General features: G+C 65.8%; 2 pseudogenes; both read left to right on the plus strand.

Annotated features, from left to right (window-relative positions):
- Window positions 1-4702: 4702 nt before the first annotated feature.
- On the plus strand, window positions 4703-6161 carry LOC116859244 (annotated as a pseudogene).
- Window positions 6162-7264: 1103 nt separating this feature from the next.
- On the plus strand, window positions 7265-9310 carry LOC116859257 (annotated as a pseudogene).
- Window positions 9311-9561: the final 251 nt, after the last annotated feature.

Below are 9561 nucleotides of genomic sequence, written 5' to 3' on the forward strand. Positions count from 1 at the left end.
AGGCAATGATACAGTCGTTCCAAGGAGGCTGGCACCTCTGCAGACATGAGAACGATTCCTCCCATGGTCTCCAATGTGTATTTAAAACCACTTATTTCTTAGTTACGAGAGAGAGAGCTGAGGTGGAAGGAGGGGCAGAGGGAGAGGGAGAGAGAGCCTGAGGCGGACTCCCAGCAGCGTCCAGGATCCAAGACAGGGTCCATCTCTCCACCCATGAGATCATGACCTGAGCCCACATCTAGGGGCGGACCATCACCCAACCAAGCCCCCCAGGCGCCCCTCCAATGTGCTCGAGGACAAAACGCAGGCTGGCAACCCATGGGTTGAGAGGACATTCGTGACCCTGTCGACGAAGCAGAGGGCTGTCCTGAGGGCCCCCACATAGGAGCTCAGGATGGTGGGAGGGCGCTAAGCCTCCCCTTCCCACCGTGCGTGGTACCAAGACCCTCCTGGGGAGTGAGAGCTGCAGGGTGAAGGGCTCAGTGCAGACAGAACCCCGCTGACCTGCACGGATGACACGGGACCCACCGTGGATGGAACTGTGGCATCCAGGGTTCCGGAGCTGCCTGGCGCCCACTCTGCTCTGTGTCCGCAGGCAGCTGGAGACGCTTGCGCTCTCGGTTCCTGGCTCTGCCACACGTTCACTGACTCGCTCCCCCCACGAACCCCGTGTAGATAGCAGGTGTGGCTCCCACAGCGACAGGTCACAGGTGAGTGTGAGCTGCTCCCTTCGTGCCGCTGTCGGGCCTGTCGGCTCTGGGGAAGTAGCACGGGCCTCCAGGGCTGTGGCCGAGATCCCCTGACCCACAAGCGCTGACTGTGAGCCGGCACGGGCAGCCTTTCCCCAGCCCCGTGGAGGGCCGGCTGCCCCTACTCCCGCCCGGGTCCCAGACTCCTGGGCAGGGAGCCCGCACGTACCCCCTCTCCAGGGAGCACAAAGTCCCTCCTGCTTTCCCTTCGGCCCCTCCTCGGGCAATTCCCAAACCCTGCCTCCAGGCTGGCGAGCCCATTCAGACTCTTGCTGGCATGTGTTCATGTGGGGGACATCCCGCTCACAGGCTTTTCCCTGTTGTCGCGTGAGCTTGTCACTTCTCAGAGTCGCCTTTGATCCCCCCCAAGCCCGCAGGGACACTTGCTGGCCGGCTCTTCCATCCAGTCTTGCGGTGCTGGCCCCGGGCTCGTGGATGCCACCCCAGGCATCAGGTCAGCAGTTCCCCAAAGACTCCCAGACCCCGTGTGCTCCTGGGTACAGGGTGAAGGGACTGTGCGTCTGTGCTCTCAGTGTGACCGCGTGCCAGGGGCAGTGGCTGGGAAGGGAGTCTGGAGGTGGGAGTGCCCTGGGGAGGCAGTGCCTGCGTGGGATCCGATGGCCCAGCGCGGCCCTTGGAGCCCCAGGGTTCTCTCCACTCTGGGCTCAGACAGTCTGGGGATCTGCCCACTGGGAGCACCTGCCTTGGTTCCCTTGAGGTTCTCGTGCAGGGTCTCCTCAGGATGTTTTTGGTTGGCAGCACCATGAACGAGGACCTGGAGACCCTAATGGCCTTGGAATGGGCCAGCATCCTAGCCAGTTACACCCAGGCGAGGTGGAGATGGGGCCCATCGACTCTATGGGCCCCCACTGCAGGGGTGGGACCCAGAGCCAAGGATGGGCCAGTCCAGCCCAGACAGGGACCAGAGTCCTCAGGAGCAAGTGCGATGCGGGTGAGGGTCCTGGGCATGGGAAAGAGCTGAGGGTCTATCGGGGATCCTAGGGGTCCGTTGTTGATGAGGTCCAGGCGGGGATCATAGGCAGCAGGGGCTCGGGAGGCCCAAGCTGGAATCCCAGACAGCGGGAGCGCAGGGGATCCAGGTGGAGTCCTACACGTGTAGGAGCAGATCTGGCCCAAAGGGAGACTTCAGCAGCAAGAGCACCTATGCTCCAGGCAGGGATCAGAGCTGCAGTCCCGCATAGGAGACCCAGGGGGTGTGGTTGGCCCTAGGAGTGGGGGAAGCCAGGCGGGGGGCATCGCGGATAGCCCCTGGTGCCACTGTCAGGCTGCTCTCAGAGCCGACAGGGCCTGCCTCTCACGCTGGGCGCTTTTCCAAGGGTCCTGGGCTACCTGAGGATGCAGGGGAGAGAGGAGCCCTTCTGCTCCCTCCTTTCCCCTGCCCATGGCTCGGACGGGACCCCCACCACTGACCCTCTCTGTTTCAGGCACACCCAGTGGGGTCTCCAGGAGGCACCCGGGAAGATGCTGACCTCTCGCTGTGCAGGCTCACGAACCATCACGGCTTCCTGCAGTGAGTTCCCGGGGCCCTCCTCCGTCCAGCTCAGGGGTGGGATGCATTGACAGGAACTTCTCTCTGGAGGCAGGACCCATGTCCCCAGCTAGGGCCTCGTCCCCTGGAGCCCTCTGACAGCCAAACTCTGCTCTAGCTGGAGCTGAGCAACCCTGGAGGCAGACCGAGATCGTGGCAGGAATGGAGCCCGGCCTTGGGCCGGGCCCCTGGGCACCCCAACGAGGGGCCTCCATGCCTGCTTCGGAGAGGCCCGGGGCCTGCCTCCTGCATTCTGTCTGTGGGTCCAGTCAGTTCAGCTGGGACTGCAGAGGGCGAGGGGCTCTGGGACGGTGGCGTCCTTTCTGTGGGAGGGCGGTCTGGTCTGGGGCGAGGGCCGAGGGGTACCCTCGGGGACACCCCCAGGCCAGGCCTGCCGCAGCTCCCAAAGGCTTCTGGGGGATGGCAGAAGGACACCAGGAACAAGGCCAGGTCAGGGAGGGGTGATGGGCAGCAGAGGGAGGGGCCGACTGACCTAGGCAGGGGGCAGGAACAGGGACAGGTGGCTGACTGGGAGGGGGGAACCAGGAAGGGGACGGCACAGTGGCCTTGCTATGAGGGAAGGAGGCTGTTAGACCGAGGGGCCTCGCGAGACCTCACTGTGGCCAGAGACTCTGCATGTGCTTGCCATGCTGCTCCCAGGTTGCAGACCCTGCTGGCTACCCAGTGGCCAGTGGCCGTGGAGAGTGGTGGGAGGGCGGGGTCGTGCTCACGGCTCTGACAAGACAAGGGACCAGAGAGGCAGAAGTGACCAGCAAGAGGGGTGGAGTCAAGGCACAGCAGGGTGAGGGACACAGTGAGGGAGAGGCAGGCCAGACACTGGGCAGGCAGACCCCGTGAGATCCTGGCGTCCTCAGCCTGATGGTCACAGGGGACACCCAGGAGGCACTGACAGGTCTAGGAGTGGCCCATCCCAGGACAGGGGCAGGTCAATCCTGGGAAACCGCTGAGGGACCCCCACCCAGCCCACCTGGCAGCAACCACTTTCTCACGCCCCAGGCAGGATGCTGCTGCCCTAGCCTAAGCCACAGGCAGCCAGCAGCCCATGTCCTCCCCGGGGTCAAGCCTCCCCTCCTGAGGCTTGGGGGCTGTGGGGCCAGGGGCCTGATGCTCAGGGCTCTGCTTCTCTTGCCTCCCAGGGAGAAGGAGTTGCCCTGCCTCAGCCCCCACGAGGCCAAGGTACGAGCCATCCTGGGGCACAGGCAGCACATGGTGGGTGGGCAAGGGGCCAGGGGATGGCAGACCCAGTCCCCAGAGCTGTCCCCAAGGCTATGTCACCAAAACCCCTGTCCCAGGAATCCACACGCAGTCAGGAACACACCTGAGCCCCGGAGACTCGGTCAGCGGGAGCGGCCCTGTGCCTCTCTGGCTCCTCTCAGTCTCTCCCTGCTGTGGCCCTGGCCCGCAGGGCGCCTGGACGCTGCCCATGGGCCGCTCTCCCGCTCCGTGCGGCTTATCCACTGCCCCTCTTCTCATGTTCAAGCAACATTGCCAGGAAGACCGTAGGGCCGACAAGTGGGTGAAAATGCTTCTCAACTGGAACCACTATGGGCCCAGCAAGAAGGTGGGTGCCACGTGCCCACAGACGGCATCTGCCCAACGGGGGTGGAGGTAAAGCCCCCTGACTTCCCCGGCCCCGACACCATGGGAGTGCCCTTTCCAGGGGGGAGTCTGTTGGCAGAGCCCCAGCCTCCCCAGTTCCAAGTGGGCAGCAGAGGGAGCGACGCGTCAGGTCCCCAGCGCCCTCCTCCTCGTGGGAGATGGGGCCCAGCTCCGGGGAGACCCAGCCTCTTGGGGGATGCCATGGAGCCAAAGCTGGAAGCTTCTGGATGACTCGTGCTCCCTGGGCTGGGCGGGGCAGGCCTGGTTCTGGGTCCCAGCATGGCCTTCTCTCCTGCAGATGCATAGGTGCCTCTATAAAGGGGTCCCTCCCCAGGTGAGGGGTCAGGTGTGGGCCCTTCTGCTTGATATTGATAAGGTCAAGTCCACCCACCAGGGCCTGTACGAGGTAAGCCCTTGCACCCTCTGCAGAGGCGTAGCCCTTGGAGGAGGCCTGGGCAGGAACCAAGGGCACCCTGCGGGGTGAGGCGAGCTTGGGGCCCAGGCTGGATTTCTGTCCTGGAGGACAGGGCTCTGTGCTGGGGTGGGGAAGACCCTCGGGAGGGTCCTCGGCGCCCAGGGCTGCCGAGCATGGTCCGTGACGTGGGCATCCCGGGCACGGTGGGCTCCTGTGCGGGGCCCCATGTCAGAGACCAGGGAAGGAAGGAGGTGTCCGCAGGACACGGCCAGGGGCAGCTCGGGATGCTCCCTGCCTTGGGGGCAGTTGGTGGCCATTGGCGTTCCGTCCCTGATGCTGGCTCCTCCTCCCTGGTTCTGCCCCCAGAAAATGAAGGAGCGGGCCCAGCTCTTCTCCAAGGACATCAGGCAAATCGACCTGGATGTGAACCGGACCTTCCGGAACCACATCATGTTCCGGGACCGCTATGGCGTCAGGTGAGGCTGGGGGACAAGCAGGGCTCTTGGGGCCCGGGGGCTCCTCGGGGGGTCAGGCGTGACCCAGGGGGCTTCTGGTTGGGGTATGCGGGGTCTCTGAGGAGAGGGGGAGGAATGGCAGCAAACATGGTCTGGCCTCATGGTGACTGTGGGTGGGAGGACCCGGGGTCGCTACCTACCCCCCGGGGCTGCCAGGCTGCTGCGATGGGGAGGGCCCCGGGCCAGGGCCCAGCAGGGACGCCATGTGCGCAGAACCCATAAGGTCGGCGTGGAGCTGGTACGAGAGGGGCCGGGCCAGAGGGTGGGGTTGTGGCGGGGGGCACGACACAGTGCTGGGGGCCTGGCAGCACAGACTCGGCCTGGAGAGGACACACATGGACGAATGAGGGGCACACGCTCAAGGGGACAGCCCTGCTGGGTGGGTTTCTGCGTGGACTGGCATTGTGTTTTCGACAGTGGTCACTGTAATGGTAGCCAGGACCATGAAGCCCCAAATGCCACCCGGCCCCGCCCCGGGTCCCATGCTCACCACCCGCATCCCCCGCCGCACGTGTCCCACCCCGAGCCTCGCCGAAGACCACAGGTCCCCTGGGGCCGCACTCTGCTCCTCGGGGGGTTCCCATGCGTCTTGGTCAGACAAGAGCCACCCACCCTGCTCTCCCCGTCCCCAGGCAGCGAGCCCTGTTCCATGTCCTCCTGGCCTATTCGGTCTACAACCCCGTGAGTGTCCCTGCCACCAGCCCTCCTGCCCCGCAGGTGCCCTTTGTCTCTAGGATGCCTGAGCAGGCGGGACTCCTAGTTGGGACTTCAGTTCCCATGGCCCCAGAGACACAAGGGAGGGGACCTGGACCCTAGGACTGAGGCCGGGCTGGGGTGCAGACCTCAGTGCCGGGGAGGGATGGCCCCTGAGTCCCTGAGCGCTGGGTCCCGGGGGGCTCTGGCCTGCACCACTGTGGTGCTGATGCACGGGGCTGGATCCTGAAGAGCCCATGGGAGTATCGGGACATGGGCGGCGACTGCAGTTCCCATGGCCCTGACCTCGGCCCCATTGAGGTGGCCCCATTCAAAGGGGTCTGGCTCTTGCAGGAGGTGGGCTACTGTCAGGGGATGAGTGACATCGTGGGAATCCTGCTGATGTACCTGGGTGAGGAAGACGCCTTCTGGGCCCTGGCATAGCTGATGAGCTTGGAGACCCATGCCATGCATGGTAGGGGGCCTGCAGGGCACCTGGCGGGACCTGGAACTCGGGACTCCCTCCCTGCAGGGCAGCCCCAGCAGCGGCACAGACCAGGACCCCCAGCCAGCCCACCTCCCCACTGGCAAAGGGCACAGCCTTCTCAAGGCGGCTGTAGCCATGGCGACTGGCCCCAGCATTTGCAGACCGTTCTCGCCTTCCCATGGGGCCTTCAGCCCTTTTCTGGCAGCTGGCTTGCCTGCCGGGTCCCCCTGGCAACCCACGGCCAGATGAAGCCCAGGCGGTGGTGTCTCCTGCTCCGTGCACCCTCAGCCTGTCACCCAAGCCCAGGCGTTGGGCCTGCACACCCCCATCACCCTCCGTATGGGGGGCAAGTCCCACCCCTCAGGGCTGGTGACCCCCTTGCCCCTGCTGTGACCACCGCACCAAGTGTGCTGGATCCGACGGGCCTGGTGCTCCTCCCGGCCACCCACTCAGCTGGGTTTCGGTGAGGAGGAGGTCTCTGTCCCGGCCCCCCAGGCGTGGACGGCTCTCCTGCTGTCTCAGACGAGCAGCGCAGCCAGGGCTCGGGAGGGCTGTGGGCACACATTCCCATCAGGGCATGGGAGCGGAGCCCCCTGGCAGACTCACCCCCCACCTGGTGGGAGACAAGGCCCTGATGGTGGGGGCGCCTGGGGCCTTCTCAGGGTTCTTCGCTGCGGGATTCCCAAAGCTGGCCTGTTTCCAGCGGCATCATGACAGCATCATGGAGAAGGAGCTCAAAGTCCTGAAGAAACACCTGGCGAGTAGATGCTCCCCGGAGGCCCTGCCCTCATGGCCCGGGGCAGGGGTAGGGGTCCGCAGGACCCTGCCCACGCTGCCGAGAACCCACTGTCCGGCTTCATTTCCTGCTGGGCCCAGGGCACCCTCAGGGATGAGCGGGGCCACAGGGAGTGTATCCACCTGGCTGCACGGGGCCTGGGCCCAGGGAGGCAGTGGCCGCCGGCTGGGACCCGAGCACCTTGTGTCCTTCCACCAGGATGAGCAAGGGATGAGTGTGGGGCTGTACACCACCAAGTGGTTTCTCCAATGTTTCATCAGCCGGGTAAGGCTCCCCCCGCAGACCCGGTCCCTGATCTGCTCCCAGCCCCAGGCTCAGGGGAAGCCTGAGATCAGGCTCACACTCCAGACCAGCCAGGCCCAACCCCGAGGCCCTGACTTGAGGCTCGCGGTCCAGACCCGTCCGGGAGACTGAACAGGGCCCCTGGAGGAGGTTCCGGGATGGGCCCTGTCCGTCTCTGCCTCCCCAGGAAGGCCAGGTCAGCCTGGGAGCGGACAGGCCCTCGGCCCATTCTGCGACAAGCCTGGTTTCCTGTCAGGTCATGTGGGCACCGAGGGTGTGGCAGAGTCTGTGACCCCCAAGTCTGTGGTTGGCACTGGACGGGTGTTTCCTACCCAAGGTCGTCTGGAGCTCATCTTCCCCAGCAGGAGGACACCCACCGGACGGGCTGCAGAGCCCCGTCTGATGCAACCAGGGGGGCGGCAAGGCCTGGGCAGAGGGGAGGCCTTCACACAGGTGGAGAGCCCCTGGGCCCCCCTGAGGCTGCTCCCCCCACACCTGCTCTCCCCACAGACCCTCCCCGCACTCAACCTGAAGCTGTGGGACTCCTACATGCTGGACGGAGAGCACGTCCTCACGGCTATGGCTTACACCGTCCTCAGGCTGCACCACAGTAAGGGACCCCGTGGGAGCCCAGGGGTACCCCATGAAGGTGTGGGGGGCAAGGGGAGATGGCCCACTGCTCCCAGGAGCGAGGAGCAGGAAGGCCTTGGTGGAGGGACACAGGCAGGCCAGTGGCTTGGGGGCCCCCTGCAGAGGAGCAGCGGGCATGGGGACTCCCCTGCCCAGCTCTGCCCGTGGTGCTCCTGGGAACAGCGGGACACCCAACTGCTGTCCCCGGGCAGGATCCTGGGACAGTAGGGAGGCGCCCCTCTGCTCTGACTCACACCCATTGCCCAGAACGCCTCCTGAAGCTGCCCCTGGAAGGGCTGCAGGGCTTCCTTCAAGACACCCTGGCCCAGGCCTGGGCCTTGGAGGATGAGGCCGTCCTCAAACACCTTCGGGCCTCCATGGCCCATCTGTGATGGAGGAAGTGCGACCTGCCCCTGCCAGGTGGGCTCTGGTCCCTGTCCCCTCCCGCCTTACTCTCCTGGGGCAGCTCACAGTGGACCCAGTCCCTAGGGGCCTTCCTCCTCCTCTCTGTCCCTCTGCTCTTCTGCTTCAACCTCGGGGAAGCCAGACCAGGCCCGGGCATCGGGGCGCTCCCTGTGGGGGCGGGGCATCTGCGGCCTGGATCAGGTGTGAGGGGCAGGCCAGGGGGGACACGCAGGCCGCCAGGAGCACACCTTGTGGGCCCAGCCAGATGGGCGCAAGCAGCCTGCTGGAGACGCTAACCCAGTCTGCCTCTTTGCAGCCGGCCCTGAGGAGTTCCCCAAGATGCCCCTGGGCCAGGAGCAGGTGTCCCCATCCCTGACGGCCCTCCTCCCTTCTCCTACCCTGGAGACGCTCTCCGGAGCGGACGGGCTGGCCTCCCCAGGCCCAGCCGCACACGCTGAGCAGCCGGGACCCCTTTCCGGCCAGGCCGTGCTCAAGGCCCAGCAGCCGCTGCGGGAGGGAAGGTCGACACCGCCCTTGGCTGCACCCCTACGGCCGGGAGCCCCTGGGACCCCGGTTCTGTCGCGGCTGCCCCCGCAGCGATGCAGTTCCCTCCTGAACCTCCCAGGACACCACGGGGGTGTGTGCAGGGGGCCTGTGGACATGGCCTTGAGGCCACAGCCGTAGGCCCCTTTCCCTTCAGCCCCTGCCGGGGCCACCCCTGTGGCCACACCCCAGACCCAACCGCAAAACGTCTCAGGGTCTCCTGGGATGAGGTCCCCCCAGCCCAGGAAGGAGGAGGTTGTTAGGGTCCAGGACACCCTTCCTGCCCTGGGGCCTCTGCAGCTCTTGCCCCCTGTGTGGGCTTGGACCGGCACAGCCGAGACACCTGCAGGCCAGCTCTGAGCCCGTAGCCCCAGGGACCTGCACCTGCCTGGGCCCCTCTGACCGCCTCCCCGACGGGGAACATTGATTCCCCTAGGTCTCTGGAGAAGAGCATGGGGGCCTAGAGGCTCTGGGCAGCCAGCATGGTGCCCTGCCTCTTCACTCTGGACCTTTTAGAAGATGGCACCCCCACCAGGAGGTACAAGTCACCGACCTACAGGGACCTCCACTGGCCTGACCCCAGGCCCGGGGGAGCAGAGACGACACGAGCATCCCCCCAACAATGACCAGAAGGCAAACTGATGGTTCCGAGGCCCCATGGACTTGGCCAGTCCTGAGTTCTGACCCAAAGCTGGTCAAGTCCATGGAGAACTCTCTGTGTCCGCCTGGGGCCTGGGCATGACCCACAGGTGCACGACTCCCACCTAGGGCAGCGCTGGGGACCAAAGCTCACCCAGCCTGGGTGCAGCAGGGACTGGCTGGTGGGCCCCGCCCTCCCCTCCCCCACAGGAGGTGGCAGGGGCCACCAGAGCCTGGG

The sequence above is a fragment of the Lontra canadensis genome, unplaced genomic scaffold (assembly GCF_010015895.1).
Source record: "Lontra canadensis isolate GAN:19392208 unplaced genomic scaffold, GSC_riverotter_1.0 scaffold152, whole genome shotgun sequence".
Lineage (NCBI taxonomy): Eukaryota > Metazoa > Chordata > Mammalia > Carnivora > Mustelidae > Lontra > Lontra canadensis.